This window comes from Rhinoderma darwinii, chromosome 3, assembly GCF_050947455.1.
Source record: "Rhinoderma darwinii isolate aRhiDar2 chromosome 3, aRhiDar2.hap1, whole genome shotgun sequence".
Classification (NCBI taxonomy): Eukaryota; Metazoa; Chordata; class Amphibia; order Anura; family Rhinodermatidae; genus Rhinoderma; species Rhinoderma darwinii.
Window position 1 is genome coordinate 381,240,077 of NC_134689.1, and position 16,907 is coordinate 381,256,983.

Genomic DNA, 16,907 nt, shown 5'->3' on the forward strand with positions numbered 1-16,907 from the left:
ACAACCCCCCCTTGTAGATAGTGCCTTTTTTACAGCCCCCCCTGTAGATAACGCCATACAGCCCCCCCTCTGTAGATAGCGCCATACATCCCCCTGTAGAGAACGCCATACAGCCCCCCTGTAGATAACGCCATACAGCCCCCCTGTAGAGAACGCCATACAGCCCCCTGTAGATAACGCCATGCAGCCCCCCTGCAGATAACGCCATACAGCCCCCCCCCCTGTAGAGAACGCCATACAGCCCCCCCTGTAGGGAACGCCATACAGCTCCCCCCCCTGTAGGGAATGCCATACAGCGTCCCCCCTCCCAAAAATATGCGACCTACAGTGTGTCCTACAAAATACATGTATCCCCTCTCCACAGGATATCCACAGGATAGGGGATAAATGTGTGATCGCTGGCAGCGATAGGGAGAACGGGGGACTGAAAGTCCCCTGAACTTCTCCATGACAAACCTCTGACTTCCGGCGTCTGCGCAGCTCAATAAAAATGAAAGGAGCGCTGGTCACGCATGCGCACAAGCACGACCGGCGCTCCATTCATTTCTACGGAGCTGCCGACACAGACCCCGGAAGTCCGAGGTTTGTGATGGAGAACTTCAGGGGACTTTCAGTCCCCCGTTCTCCCTATCCCTGCCAGCGATCACACATGTATCCCCTGTCCTGTGGAGATCCTGTGGATAGGGGATACATGTCTTTTGCTCTATTTTGCGCCTTCAGGACCAGACACCGTTTAGCCCTTTTTAGCACGTGTTAGTTAAATGGCTATAACTTTTTTATTTGTTGGGCTAACAACGTGATTTTTGCGACGTTTTTTCCGTAGACAATGCAGGTTTAATTTTTTTATCGTTTTTATACACACCTTTTTAGCTATTTTAGAATTTTTATTCATAAAGTTTGAAAATAATAGTAAAAAAATAAGCTTTTTTACATTTCAGCTATTTTTTTTTGGTAATAACATAGTTTTACCCTAAAATAGACTTTTTATTTGTGATCGCCATTGTCTACCATAAATTTTTATATATTACATGTCTATATTAGGGTAATTGGGTCAGCGCTAGCGTTACAACAATGATTGGCGGGGAGGAACAGTTTTTTTTGGGGGGTGGGTATTTTATGTGTATTTATTATTAATTTTTTTTTTGCACTTTACTTTATTATTTTTTTATTACTATGGCCTGTCCCCCAAAGGTCAAAGAAGACCTTTGGGGAACTTTATACATTTGTTTTCTTTCTTTTACACATTGTTTTTCCACTGTAACTGGAGCTGCACAGCAGCCCCAGTTACAGGGGAAATCAGCCCTCTCATAGTGACGATTGTCACTAATAGGGCTGTGCTGGGTCTAGTAAGACCCAGCAGCAGCCTGCCACTAATGGCACCCGGCGATCATGTGACCTGTCACATGATCACCGGGAGGAATAGAGACAGCGCCGCTGCTGCTGTCTCTATTCCTGTACACAGCGCACATTCAGCGCTGTGTACAAGTGATCAGAGAAGACAGAAGCAGCGAAAGCTGCTTCTATCCTCTCCTCAGGGTCCCCGGCAGTCACTGACAGCCGGAGAGCCGACATTCAGCTGCCCGATCGCGCGGGCAGCAAGTTAAAACCCGAGCCGTAGAAAGTCTATGGCTCGGGTTTTAAGGACCCTGACCGCTGGCCGTAAAAATACAGCCAGCGGTCGGGAACCAGTTAATGGCAGAGCGGGGAGATACCTCCCTGCTCTGCCGTAGAGTTCAGTGGCGTCCCGCTGTAGCAGCCATAGCGGCTGCTAGCGGAGCCTCCGGCCATGGTGGGGGCCCGTGCCGGCGGGCGACACGGGCCCCCTCATGCCTCGGGCCCCGTAGCAGCCGCTACTGCTGCGACGGCGGTAGTTACGCCACTGATGATAGACTTAGATACATGGCCCCAGCAAACAGTATCAGAAAAGATAGGCTTAGACACATGGCCCAGTAGACGGTATCACACATAATAGACTTAGATACATGGCCCAGCAGACAGTATCACACATGATAGACTTAGATACAGGGCCCCAGTAGTAAGTATCCTTGTACTAACATATGTCTACCCCCCAAATAAATGTGTGCGTGTATGTATATGTGTGTATATGTACACTACCATTCAAAAGTTTAGGGTCACTTAGAAATTTCCTTATTTTTGCAAGAAAAGCACAGTTTTTTTCAATGAAGATAACATTAAATTAATCAGAAATACACTCTATACATTGTTAATGTGCTAAATGACTATTCTAGCTGCAAACGTCTGGTTTTTAATGCAATATCTATATAGGTGTATAGAGGCCCATTTCCAGCAACCACCACTCCAGTGTTCTAATGGTACATTGTGTTTGCTAACTGTGTTAGAAGGCTAATGGATGATTAGAAAACACTTGAAAACCCTTGTGCAATTATGTTAGCACCGCTGTAAACAGTTTTGCTGTTTAGAGGAGCTATAAAACTGACCTTCCTTTGAGCTAGTTGAGAATCTGGAGCATTACATTTGTGGGTTCGATTAAACTCTCAAAATGGCTAGAAAAAGAGAGCTTTCATGTGAAACTCGACAGTCTATTCTTGTTCTTAGAAATGAAGGCTATTCCATGCGAGAAATTGCCAAAAAACTGAAAATTTCCTACAACGGTGTGTACTACTCCCTTCAGAGGACAGCACAAACAGGCTCTAACCAGAGTAGAAAGAGAAGTGGGAGGCCCCGCTGCACAACTGAGCAACAAGACAAGTACATTAGAGTCTCTAGTTTGAGAAATAGATGCCTCACATGTCCTCAACTGGCAGCTTCATTAAATAGTACCCGCAAAACGCCAGTGTCAACGTCTACAGTGAAGAGGCGACTCCGGAATGCTGGCCTTCAGGGCAGTGTGGCAAAGAAAAAGTCATATCTGAGACTGGCTAATAAAAGGAAAAGATTAATATGGGCAAAAGCACACAGACATTGGACAGAGGAAGATTGGAAAAAAGTGTTATGGACAGACGAATCGAAGTTTGAGGTGTTTGGATCACACAGAAGAACATTTGTGAGATGCAGAACAACTGAACAGATGCTGGAAGAGTACCTGACGCCATCTGTCAAGCATGGTGGAGGTAATGTGATGGTCTGGGGTTGCTTTGGTGCTGGTAAAGTGGGAGATTTGTACAAGGTAAAAGGGATTTTGAATAAGGAAGGCTATCACTCCATTTTGCAATGCCATGCCATACCCTGTGGACAGCGCTTGATTGGAGCCAATTTCATCCTACAACAGGACAATGACCCAAAGCACACCTCCAAATTATGCAAGAACTATTTAGGGAAGAAGCAGGCAGCTGGTGTTCTATCTGTAATGGAGTGGCCAGCGCAGTCACCAGATCTCAACCCCATAGAGCTGTTGTGGGAGCAGCTTGACCGTATTTTACGCAAGAAGTGCCCATCAAGCCAATTCAACTTGTGGGAGGGGCTTCTGGAAGCATGGGGTGAAATTTCTCCCGATTACCTCAGCAAATTAAGAGCTACAATGCCAAAGGTCTGCAATGCTGTAATTGCTGCAAATGGAGCATTCCAAGACCAAAGCAAAGTTTGAAGGAGAAAATTATTATTTGAAATAAAAATCATTATTTATAACCTTGTCAATGTCTTGACTATATTTTCTAGTCATTTTGCAACTCATTTGATAAATATAAGTGTGAGTTTTCATGGAAAACACAAAATTGTCTGGGTGACCCCAAACTTTTGAACGGTAGTGTAATTCTGATGATATTAGTTGTTGTCTTTTTAATGTTATTTATATTAGAGAGATTATTATTATCTTTATATACGAGTCCTTCTCAATGACTTAGAATATAATCAAAAAGTTAATTTATTTCAGTAATTAAATTTAAAAAAGTGAAACTCCTATATTATATAGATTTATTACACAGTGATCTATTTCCAGCATTCTTTTCTTTTAATGTTGAAGATTATGACTAACAGTTAATGAAAACCCAAAATGTTGTTTCTCAGAAAGTTAGAATATTAAATAAGGCCAATTTCAAAAATGATTTTTAATACCGAAATGTTGGCCTACTGAAAAGCATGTACAGTATATACACTGAATACTTGGTCGGGCTCCTTTTGCATGAATTACTGCATCAATGTGGCGTGGCATGGAGGCGATCAGCCTGTGGCACTGCTGAGGTGTTATCAATGTGGCGTGGCATGGAGGCGATCCGCCTGTGGCACTGCTGAGATATTATGGAAACCCAGGTTGCTTTGATAGCGTCGTTCTGCTCGACTGCATTGTTGGGTCTGGTGTCTCTCATCTTCATCTTGACAATATCCCATAGATTCTCTATGGGGTTTAGGTCAGTTGAGTTTGCTGGCCAGTCAAGCGCTGTGATACTGTAGTTATTAAACCAGGTATTGGTACTTTTGGCAGTGTGGGCAGGTGCCAAGTCCTGCTGGAAAATGAAACCAGCATCTCCATAAAGCTGGTCAGCAGAGGGAAGCATCAAGTGCTGGAAAATTTCCTGGTAGATGGCTGCGTTGACTCTGGACTTGATATAACACAATTGGACCCGACCGATGAGATAGTGATAGCCTATCCTGAGGATAGGCCATACATTTTTTTAGAACTGGACAATTCCTTTAAGAATTAATTTTAGGACTTTATCTCAATTTAGAAAGGGTCGCATTATTGGTTGTCTTTCAGTAAAGTTTATTTAATCTTATTGGCTTCTTTGATTTGAGTAGGCCATTTTTGTGAATGCTCTTAGAATGTCTTTATTCCTCAAACTATATACCAGAGGGTTAAATACTGGAACCAAAGTAACAAATATCACTGACAAGATAGAGTCCTGTGCCTGAGAATATTGCATGTACAAGGTCATGGCCGAACCATAATACAGCAAAACAATTGTTACATGGGAAGTACAGCTTGAGAAAGTCTTCCATAGTCCAGATGTGGATTGAATTTTTAGGACGGTCCTGATGATACAGGCATAAGAAGTGAAAATCAACAGAAAGGGGATGGATCCGATCCACATTCCATCTACTACAATAAATTTCTTCAAGAAAGTGGTGTCACTTGATGATACAATAAGCAGGGCTTTAAGATCACAGAAGAAGTTTCGAATTTCAACAAAACCAAAAAAACTCAAGTTACTTACGAAACAAGTAAGAATGAGGGCATTAATGGAAGCCATAAACCATGCAGTAAATGCCAATAACATACAAGCTTGTTTATTCAAGATGAGGGAGTAATGCAGAGGGAAGCAAATTGCTACATAACGGTCAACGGCCATGGACACCAAAAGGAAGCTCTCAGTATCACCAAAAAACAAAAATAGATAACATTGGGTTATACAAGCCGTGTAAGACACAAAATGGTAACCGGTGTAAGATATGTACATTAGTTTGGGAAGTGTGGTGGAGACATATAAGATGTCCAGTACTGACAGATTGAAAAGGAAGAAATACATAGATGTTTGTAACTGAGCATCGAGGCATATCAATGAAATAATAGTAAAGTTACCAGCAAGAATGATGAAATATCCCAACAGAACTGTGATTAGAAGGATTATCCCTCCATTTTCTGATGTAGAGAATGAAGAAATGTAGAATTTAGCTTCTGATGTGTCATTTATTAACTCTTTATACATATTATGGCCTGATGGAGGCAAGAAGACAACGTAGAATAGTTAAAATATTGTTTAAAAAAACAAGCCGTTTAGAATAGTTGTGGGGAAGTTGACTCCTTAAAGGGTAACTAAACTTTTGACGTGTCATAGTGACAAATCAGACGTTCTAATTGGTTGGAATCCAAGCACTGACCCCAACCGATTGCTATAACAATGCCACAGAAGCACTCGGATGAGCGCCGTGCTGCTTCATTTCTGAACGGCGATCCTTGGAAACTCAAGTTAGCAGTGTATGGACTTATAGACTTTCTATAGAGCCCATACACCGCTTGAGGAAAGCCAAGGAAAGCTAATCAGAAACTAAGCGGCACAACGCTCACCCCCAGCTCACCCCCAGCGATCAGCTGCTTCATTTTAGTGATCGATTTGGGTCTCAGCGCTCGGGCCTCCACCGATTAAAACTTCTGATATGTCACTATGACATGTGACATGTTAAAAGTTTAGTTACACTTTAAATGCATAACTATTCCCTGTATCAATCAACTATGTAATTCAATAATATACCACTTCTGTGCATACATTATAGTTCAACTTTTTTTTTTTTTTTTGCATAAATCAGCACATATGAAATTTTGTAATATATGTCATTAGGGGAAAGTAGCATCTTCCTCACCTTCCAGCAGTTTGTACTCCCCCTTTCCCTGCCTACAAGCGCTCTATGTATCTTCAGAAACCTCCTCATTCATCAAAGAATAGTAAATAGTAGACAGTGAGGAAAGGGAGAGGAGGGGGATGTGGCTGAAGTTTGTTTCTTTGAAACCACATGCTGTAAGAGGAAAAGAGGAGCAGAAATGTGTATACAGCACTAGGAAATATGCAGCGGGAAAACATAACAAAGTTAAGACAAATATCACACCATGGAATAGCTTGCCCACTTTCCAAAGCATGCAAGGAAAAATAATACATTTACAGAAGTCCACAAATACCTACATCTAATTTACATCTATAGGAGGATTGTGAAAAACATATATTTTTTTTTTTAGTAAGGGACGCTCTAAAGAAGATTCGTCATAGGAGAACGCCTTTACTTTAAATGGGAAAACATTCAATAGTCCATAATAAGATAATTTCTTACGATCATGCCACTAAGGTGCCCTTGGCTCCTAAGTCTAAAAATGTAGGAGCCAATTGATATTTTTTGGTCCAGCATTAACACTAGACAGTGGAATTACCAACTGCAGCATTTACACTAGACTGCGGACTAACTGGTAGCAGCATTTGCACTAGACGGTGGACTGACCAGCGGCAGCATTTATACTATATTTTGAACGAATGGACTGCAGCGTTTATAAAAAGATTATGGACTGACCAGTGGCAGCGTTTACACTAGACCGTGGACTGGCAGAATTTACAATAGACTGTGGACTGACCAGTGGTAGCATTTATACTAGACTGTGGACTGACTGGAGGTAGCGTTTACATAAGACTGTGGACTGACCAGCGGCGGCATTTACGCTAGACTGTGGACTGACCGATTGCAGCGTTTACACTAGACCATGGACTGACCGACTGCAGCGTTTACACTAGACCGTGGACTGACTGACCAGATAGTTTACACTAGACTGTTGACTGACCGACTGCAGAGTTTACATTAGACTATGGACTGACTGATTGACTGCAGTGTTTGAACTAAATTGTGGACTGACTGCAACATTAAGGGTATGTTCACACGGCAGCCTCCGTTATGGCTGAAATTACGGAGCTATTTTCAGGAGAAAACAGCTCCGGAATTTCAGACGTAATGGCATGTGCAGGCGCTTTTCGCTGCATCCATTACGGACGTAATTGGAGCTGTTTTTCCCTGGAGTCAATGGAAAACGGCTCCAATTACGTCTCAAGAAGTGACAGGCACTTCTTTGATGCGGGCGTCTTTTTTACGCGCCGTCTTCTTACAGCGGCGCGTAAAAAAAATGGCCGTCGGCACAGAACATCGTAAAGCCCATTCAAATGAATGGGCAAATGTTTGCCGACGCTTTGGAGCCGTATTTTCGGACGTAATTCGGGGCTAAAACGCCCGAATTACGTCCGTAAATAGGGTGCGTGAACCCAGTAGTCAGTCTTTTTGCTCATGGAAGCACAATAAAATTTATTTATTTATTTAGTCAATTATTTGTTCAGTGGCAGTTGGACTTAAGTTGGACTTAACTGGTTGCCGACACAGGACGAGTATGCTCGTCCTGAGCAGCGAGCACTTCGCGCATTAGGACGAGCATACTCGTCCTGTGTGACAGCAGTCTCTGCCGTCTCTGTGTGTGCGATTGAGAGCGGGGCAACGGCTGTAATACACAGCCACGGCCCCGCTCTGACAGCGGAGAGGAGAGAAACATCTTCTCTCCGCTGTTAACCCTTTGAACGCCGCGATGACAGCTGATCGCGGCGTTCAAGGAGAGGGGACTGCACATTGATCGCGTCACAGAATATAACTGTGACGCGATCAAAGCCAACAACTCGTATGGCCAGACAGCCCAGGGTCCAGTGAAGGACCCCAGGGCTGTCTGAACATATTTCTTGTTGTTAGGGCATACTGAGGTATGCCCTAACAACTGCCTGTGTACGATCAGTAACAGGCTAATGTACTGGCATATAGATCTATGCCAGTACATTGCAGTTACAAAATAAAAATCAAAATGATAAATCCCTTTATGGGATTAAAAAAAAAAGTTAAATGAATGTAAAAAAAAAATAATGGTAAATAAATAAATAAAAAGTAATTAAAATACACAGAAACACACATTTTTTATAATAAATCAACTTTTTAAAATATAAGTCCCAAAACACAAAATAATATAGACATATTTGGTATCGCCACGACCGTAACAACCTGTACTACAAATGTATACCATTATTTATTATGATCGGTGTATGGTGTAAAAAAAAAAATATTAAAACTGCTGCACAACTGCTTTTTTTCTGCATTTTAATCTAATTAAAAATTTATAGAAATTAAACGATAATGTATTTGTACCAAAAAATGGTACCTACATAAAGTACAACTCGTCCCGCAAAAAACAAAGTCTCATACAACTACGTCGTACAAAAAATAAAAGCGTTATGAGCGTCGGGATGCAAAGAGGGAAATTTACAAAAAATTGCTCTGTCCTCAAGGCTAAAATTGGCCGTGTCCTTAAGGGGTTAAGGGAAGCTTTTTGTAAATACATTGAACCCAGTCTAACACTTGTTTACAATATTCACCATACATTAGAATAAATATATTAATATAATATAAAACAGAACAATACAATTGTATAAATTTAAGAATACAATATACAACAGAGCAATACACTAGTATAAATAGAAGAATACAATATACAACAGAGCAATACACTAGTATAAATAGAAGAATACAATATACAACAGAGCAATACACTAGTATAAATGTAGGAATACAATATTCAACAGAACAATACAATAGTATAAATATCAGTATACAATAAAGGGGGTCCAGGCTAAACAAATGAAAAAAAAATCCCTTGGCTGCTTTTGGCTAAAAATGTAGGAGCCAATTAATATTTTTTGGTCACCAAATTAAAAATCAACATTATTCGGCTTTGTTCACGTCTCTGCTCACTTTTCCGTTTTTTTGTTCCGTCATAGAAGGCCAACCTCGACCTACGGAACCCATTGACTATAATGGGTTCCCTCAAGATTTGGTAATTGTTTCCGTAATTTTTCCGGAAAAAAATGTGTTCCATGCTGTGCTATTCTGTACCGCAAATATAACGGAATCTTTAAAATAAAGAAAGCTTTCACACTAGACTGTGGACTGACAGACTGCAGCGTTTATACTAAACTGTGAACTGACGGACTGCAGCGTTTACACTACTTTACAAAATTTTGAATACAATAGTATAAATATAAGTATACAATATACAACACAATAAAACAATAGTATAAACATTGCATCATTATTGATCTATACCTGATGTCACATTCTTCCTTCAGATACTGAGATGGGGATTTGATAACAAAGTGGTTCCTTTTTATAATATTCTGGACCATCTGGGAGTTTATCTCAAATTCATTATTTTAGAATATTATTAGTTATAGCTCTGGCTTTGTTTACTGATTTAACCTCTCCGGGATGCATCTAGTTTTGGCCTTGGGGACGTAGCAATTTTCCGAATTTCAAAAGGACTAACTATTTTATTTTTCTGTCAAAATAGTCGGATGAGGACTTGTTTTTGTCGAGGATGAGTTTTATTTGTTAATGGCACGATTTTGGGCTTCGTATGTTTTGCAAAACTAATAGATTTCTTTTTGTGGGGGAGTTAGAAAAAAAACTGCAATTCTAAAATTGTTATTTTAGGTTTTGTTATTACAGCGTTCACCATGGGGTATAAATTACATCCTAATTTTATTCTGTGGGTCAGTATGATTACAGCATTACCGAATTAATATGGTTGGGTTTTTTTGTTTTTTTTTACTACTTCTAAACTACTGTTTGCACTACTTTTGCGTAGTTAAAGTCTCGTGGGTGCCAGAGCAAATGTTCCACTTGCCCCTTTCCCCGTAACAATTTCTGTGAATGACTAATGCCCATGGTCTGCCCTTAACTTTCAGCTGCATTGCTGGGTCTCCTAAGTGACCCATTGATGCACCACTAGCAGCCAGGGGCATCACTAAATTCTCATTCTCTCTTCAGCTCTCGGCAGACAAGGATGACAAGTCTGTTTGATCTCGCGAGAGAGATCACACAGCACAAGCTGCTCTGATACTGTCCGTAGCTGATTGGACAGTGTCAGAGTGCTAAGTATCACGCCCCCCTGCCATTTTCAATAAAAGAAACGCCACATTGACAATTCAGGGGGTTATTTACCTATCAGGCGCCAAATAAACGACATTAATATCTAAATAACGGAGGAGGCTAGAAACATAGTTTAAAGTGACACAAGGTTTGTGCAGCAGTGCCTGTTAAGTGGTCTACTCAGCTGCACATTTATGGGCTGGTGAAAGGTTCTCCTTAAGACATTAGTGGACCCAAGACATATGTTTTGCTTCCAATATATATATTGGACAGAACATATCTAGAAGACCGCAATCCCAATAACTACACCACTGGATAGTATAGGATACTGCAGCTCAGCAGACAGTATCGCACATGATAGGCTTGGATACACAGGCTCAGCAGACAGTATCACACATAATTCATAAGATACAGTGGCTCAGCTGACAGTATCACACACAGTGGTTTTTGATAAATGGCTCAGTCGATAGTAGCATACATGATAGGCTTAGATACACGGCTCCGCAGACAGTAGCACACATGATAGGCTTAGATACAGGGCATTAGCCAGGGGTGTAGCTAGGGAGGGGGCAGGCAGGGGATATGCCCTGTGAGCAACTGGGAAAGAAGGGAGGGGGCGCTGGATCTGGCACAGATACAATTATATACTCCTCCTGGAGCAAAATCCCCCCTGAAGTCACTATCCATATATGGACAGTGACGTCAGGGGCTCCTCATCCAGGACGCAGATACACTTGAACCTAACGCTGAAGCAAGGAATAGTCAGCTCCCTGCTTCAGCATTAGTTCAGAGCGGAGGTGCAGAAGGAGCTCCTCCACTCGTCTAGGACTCCCCGGGCACAGCGCTACTTTAAGCGCTGTGCCCGGCAAAGCCCTTGATGCCACTGTCCATATAAGGACAGAGGCGTCAGTGGCTCCTCTGAAGCGGAATTCCCATTGCTCTGGCAGGGGATTCCGCTCCAGGAGTAGCCCCTGGTGTCACTGTCCATATATGAACAATAGCATCTAGGAGCAGAATCCCTGGCCTATGCGCTGGCTGGGGATTCCTCACCTAGAGCAAGTCCCCAGGGCACTATCTACAGGGGGAGGGGTAGCACTATCTAGAGGGACGGTGGTGCTATCTTCAAGTGGGTGTGGCACTATGTAAGTGGGCACTGTGGCACTATATAAAGGCACTATCTACAGGGGACACAGGCGCTATCTACATGGGTACTGTGGGCACCAATTACATGGCACTATGACACTATCTACATGGGCACTGGTGGCATCTAAGGCTGCTTTATAATATATGCAGGCAGTTATGGGGGCATTATTCTGTATTGAGAAGCGATAGGGTCATTATACTATAAGGGGGAATTGTGGGGGTATTATACTGTATGGGGCAGGTATAGGGGCATTACACTATATGGGGCAGCTGTGGGGGCATTCTATTATATGACGGCAGCTATAGGGCATTACACTATGTGGGCAGCTATGGGGCATTATGCTGTATGGGGGCAGCTTTGGGGGCATTATGCTCTATGGGGCATTATATTGTATGGGGCAGCTATAGGGGCATTATGATGTATGGGAGCAGCTATAGGGCATTATGCTGTATTGGGGCATCCGTGTGGGTATTTTACTGCTGATGGCATCTGTGTGGGCATTATACTGTATGGGGGCATCTGTACGTTCATTATACTGCATGGGAGAATCTGTGAGGGCTTTATACGGTATAAGTGCATCTATGGGGGTATTATACTGTTTGGTGACAGCTAGAGGGAATTATACTGTGTGGTGGCAGCTAGAGTGCATTATACTGTGTTGTTATGCGCACCTCATCGATTGTCCCTCTTTGTGATACCTGAAAGTTGGGAAGTATGGAGGAATCCCCAGCCAATACATTGCTGACACTCTTCCCGGGGATTCCGCTCCAGGAGAAGCCCCTGACGTCACTATCCATATATGGACAGTGACATCAGGGGATCCTCTAGGGAGCTCCAATGGTGCTATGTACATGGAGGGGGGTTGTATTGCTATTTACAGGAGGGTGTGTGTGCCACTATCTACATCGGGGGAGGGTGTCAATATCTACAAGAGGGGGTTGTGTGGCACTATCTACAGGGGGCCTCGCAGTACCTACAAGGGGACGTGTGTCACATTATCTACAAGGGGGAGTGTGTGGCATTATCTCCTGGGTGGATGTGTGGGACTATCTACAGGGGGTCTTTGTGGCACTATCTCCAAGTGGAAGCTGTTCATTATGTCACCATATATTTTCATAAGCCTCATTTATACAATCTGTTTTAGTCCGGCACTGACCTCTTTATTTTTTTTCTTTTAATATATTATTATGTTAAGTCCCTTATATAACTATATTGCTTGTAAAATGTACAAATGGTTGTATGCTCGAGTTACATAAAAAAAAGGTGAAAAAAAAATTATTACATCTGATTGAAGCAAACATGGTGAGGGGGAAGGAAATGTCGGGAAAGAGGTTTGTGGGGGGGGGGGGGGGGGGACAAACTGAATCTTTGTCCCGGGTGCTGGAGAACCTAGAAAAGCCTCTGGCTTAGCAAACAGTATCCCACATTGTAGGCTTAGGTACAGCAACTCAGGAGGCAGTATCAGACATGATAGGCTTTGATACAAGGGCTCAGATGACAGTATCACATGTGATAGGATTAGATACAGCAGCTCAGCAGACAGTATCACACATGATATGTTAATATACAGTAGCTCATTTCACAGTATAACGCACGATAGGCTTAGTTAGATACATGGCTTAGCAGACAGTAGCACACATGATAGGCTTAGATACAGGGTCTCACAGACAGTATCACAAATGATAGGCTTAGGTACAGCAGACAGTATTAAACATTGTCGGCTGAGACACTGGACCTCAGAAGACTATTGACATACTTGCGCTCCCCGCTCCTGAATTGGGTCCTTTCAGCTCCCGTCTCAGCGCTGGGTCCTGACACATTTCAGCGTCAGGATGTTTTGTGTGCCGCAAATACAACGCCCTGTCAATGAACGGCGTCAGGACCCTGTGCTGCTTCCGGAGCCGAAGAGAACCCGATTTAGGAGCGAGGAGCATACGTATATGGAGATGTTACTGTAGTAACCGGATCCCATGTAGTTTTCCCTATTTGAATTTACACAGGCTCCAAATACTATAGTAACTGTTGACAGACGTGGTGCACGGGCTGACCATTGCAACCCTTATAGCTGTGCTACTGTTTTCACAATAAAAATACTTTTTATTCTTACCATATTGAGGTATATATGACTTATTGATCATTTTTCATTCTAATTTTTTTGTGAGGCAGGTTAAGCAAAAAACAGAAATTCTGGCATTGTTTTTGTTTTGTTTTGTGGGGTGGACCATAAGGGATATGTAATATTTTAATAATTTAAGTTCTTACGAATGTGGCAATATAAAATATGTGTAGATGTTTATATTTTTAGCCATTTTAGGCATTTTGTATGGGAAAAAAAGTGTGTTTTTTACTTAGGATTTTTAAAAAGTTAGGCCCCCGACTGACATGGAAATCCATTATCACCCTACAATTGTGTTGCAAAGGATGCTGATAGGTTAAAAAACTAGGATTAGAGCAAGTTCCATAACTTAGATGTAATCATTATTAGCTAGATCCTGTGTGTCAGAGACACACATGAACACACGCCGAGCCGAGCCGTCAGTTCAGCTGAACTGACGGAATCGGCTGTGACAGAATGATACAGCTTCTATGCATACAGGATACATACAAGCTGTATCTTAAATATTAATGCTTTTAAAAAAAAATATTTTGAAAGTTGCTTAACCCCTTCAGGACCCAGCCTGTTTTGGCCTTCAGGACACAGCCGATTTTTTCAAATCGGACATGTGTTACTTTATGTGGTAATAACATCGGAATGCTTTTACCTATCCAAGCGATTCTTAGATTGTTTTCTCGTGACATGTTGTACTTTATGTTAGTGGAAAAAATGTGGTCGATAGATTTGGTATTTATTTCTGAAAAACACCAAAATTTAGGAAAAATTTGCAAAAATTAGCATTTTTTTTAAATTTAAAAGTATCTGCTTGTAAAACAGATAGTAATACCACACAAAATAGTTACTAGTTAACATTTCCCATATGTCTACTTTATGTTTGCATCGTTTTTTGAACGTTCTTTTATTTTTCTAGGACGTTACAAAGCTTAGCAGCAATTTCTCATATTTTAAAGAAAATTTTTTCATGGACCAGTTCAGTTCTGAAGTGACTTTGAGGGTCTTATATATTAGAAAATCCCCAGAAGTCACCCTATTTTGAAAACTGCACCCCTCAAGGTATTCGAATCAGCATTCACAAAGTGTTTTAGCCCTTTAGGCGTTTCACAGGAATTAAAGCAAAGTAGAGGTGAAATTTACAAATTATTTTTTTTTTGCCAAAATTCATTTCTAATACATATTTTTTTGTAACACAGAAGGTTTTACCCGAGAACTCAATATTTTATTGCCCAGATTCTGCAGTTTTTAGAAATATCCCACATGTGGCCCTAGTGCGCTAATGGACTGAAACAACGGCCTCAGAAGCAAAGGAGCACCCAGTGGATTTTGGGGCTCCTTTTTTTTAGAATATATTTTAGGCACCTTGTCAGGTTTGAAGAGGTCTTGTGGTGCCAAAACAGTGGAAACAACCCAAAAGTGACCCCATTTTGCAAACTACACCTCTCAGGGAATTTATCTAGGGGTATAGTTAGCATTTTGACCACACAAGTTTTTTGCTAAATATATTGGAATTAGTCTGTAAAAATGAAAATCTACTGTTTTTTTGAAAAAAACTAAGAAATTTGTAATATTTACAAGGAATAACGAAGAAAATGCACCCCAACATTTGTAAAGCAATATCTCCCGATTATTACAATACCCCATATGTGGTAATAAACTTCTGATTGGACCCACAGTAGGGCTCAGAAGGGAAGGAGTGCCATTTAGATTTTGGAGCACGGATTTTGCTGGATTGGTTTTCGGTTCCATGTCGCGTTTGCAACGCCCTGGCGGGACCAAAACAGGGGAAACCCCCCCAAAAGTGACCGCATTTTGGAAACTACACCTCTCAAGGAATTTATCTAAGGTATAGTTAGCACTTTGACCACACAGGTTTTTTCGCTAAATATATTGGAATTAGTCTGTAAAAATTAAAATCTACTGTTTTTCTGAAAAAACATAGAAATTTTTAATATTTACAAGGAATAACGAAGAAAATGCACCCCAACATTTGTAAAGCAATGTCTCCCAATTACTGCAATACCCCACATGTGGTAATAAACTGCTGATTGGACCCACAGCAGGGCTCAGAAGGGATGGAGCGCCATTTGGATTTTGGAGCACAGATTTTGCTGGAATGGTTTTCAGAAACCCTCAAAGTTACCCCATTTTGGAAACACCCCTCAAGGAATTTCTCTAGCGGTATAGTGAGCATTTAGACCCCACGGGTATTTTGCAGAATTTATTAGAATTAGGCCGCGAAAATGAATATCACAATTTTTTTCCACTAAAATGTTGCATTTTTTAATTTTCACAAGGGATAAAGGAGAAAAAACAAACAATTTTTGTAAAGCAATTTCTCCCGAGTACGGAAATACCCCACATGGGGTCATACATTTTGTCATTAGAAATAAATTAACCCTTTCAGGACTGATCCATTTTTTGCTTTCTTATTTAGTTTTTCACTCCCCACGTTCTTACAGCCATTTCTTTTTTCTTTTTCCGTCAATAGAGTGGTGTGAGGGCTTATTTCTTGTGGGAGGAGCTGTAGTTTCTATTGACACCATTTAAAGTGCCATAAAATGTACTGGGAAACTGAAAAAAAAATTATTTGCGGGCTGATATAGTAAAAAAATCTGATTCCAATTTTTGGGGTTTTCGTTTTTACAGCTTTCGCCGTGCGGTAAAAACGAAAACTTTACTTTATTCTGCGGCTCAATACAATTACGGTGATACCAAATTTATATAGTTTTTTTTATATTATACTACTTTTACAAAGAAAAATCTAATTGTTAAAATAAAAATTGTTTTGTTTCACCACATTCTGAGAACCGTAACTTTTTTATTTTTCGGTTGATTGAGCAGTGGGAGGTCTTATTTTTTGCAGGACGAGCTGTAGTTTTTATTGGTACCATTTTTTCAATGGAAGTGATCCAAAAGTTGTATTTTTTTTTTTGAGAGCTACAGTTACAAAAAAAATTGAGATTTTGGCGGTTTAAATGATTTAATTTTTTTTATGGTGTTCACGGTGCAAGTTAAATAATGGTATATTGTAATAGTTCGGCCTTTACGGACGTAGGGATACCAATTTTGTTTATTTTTTTACATTACTTTAGAAGAAAAATGGGAAAAGTTTTTTTTTTTTTTAACTTTAAACTTTTTTCTTTCTCACTACTAATATCTTTAATTCTTCTACACATTTTATTAGTCCCCTTAGGGGACTTGAACCAGCGATCATTGGATCGCTGCTACAATATACTGCAATACTAC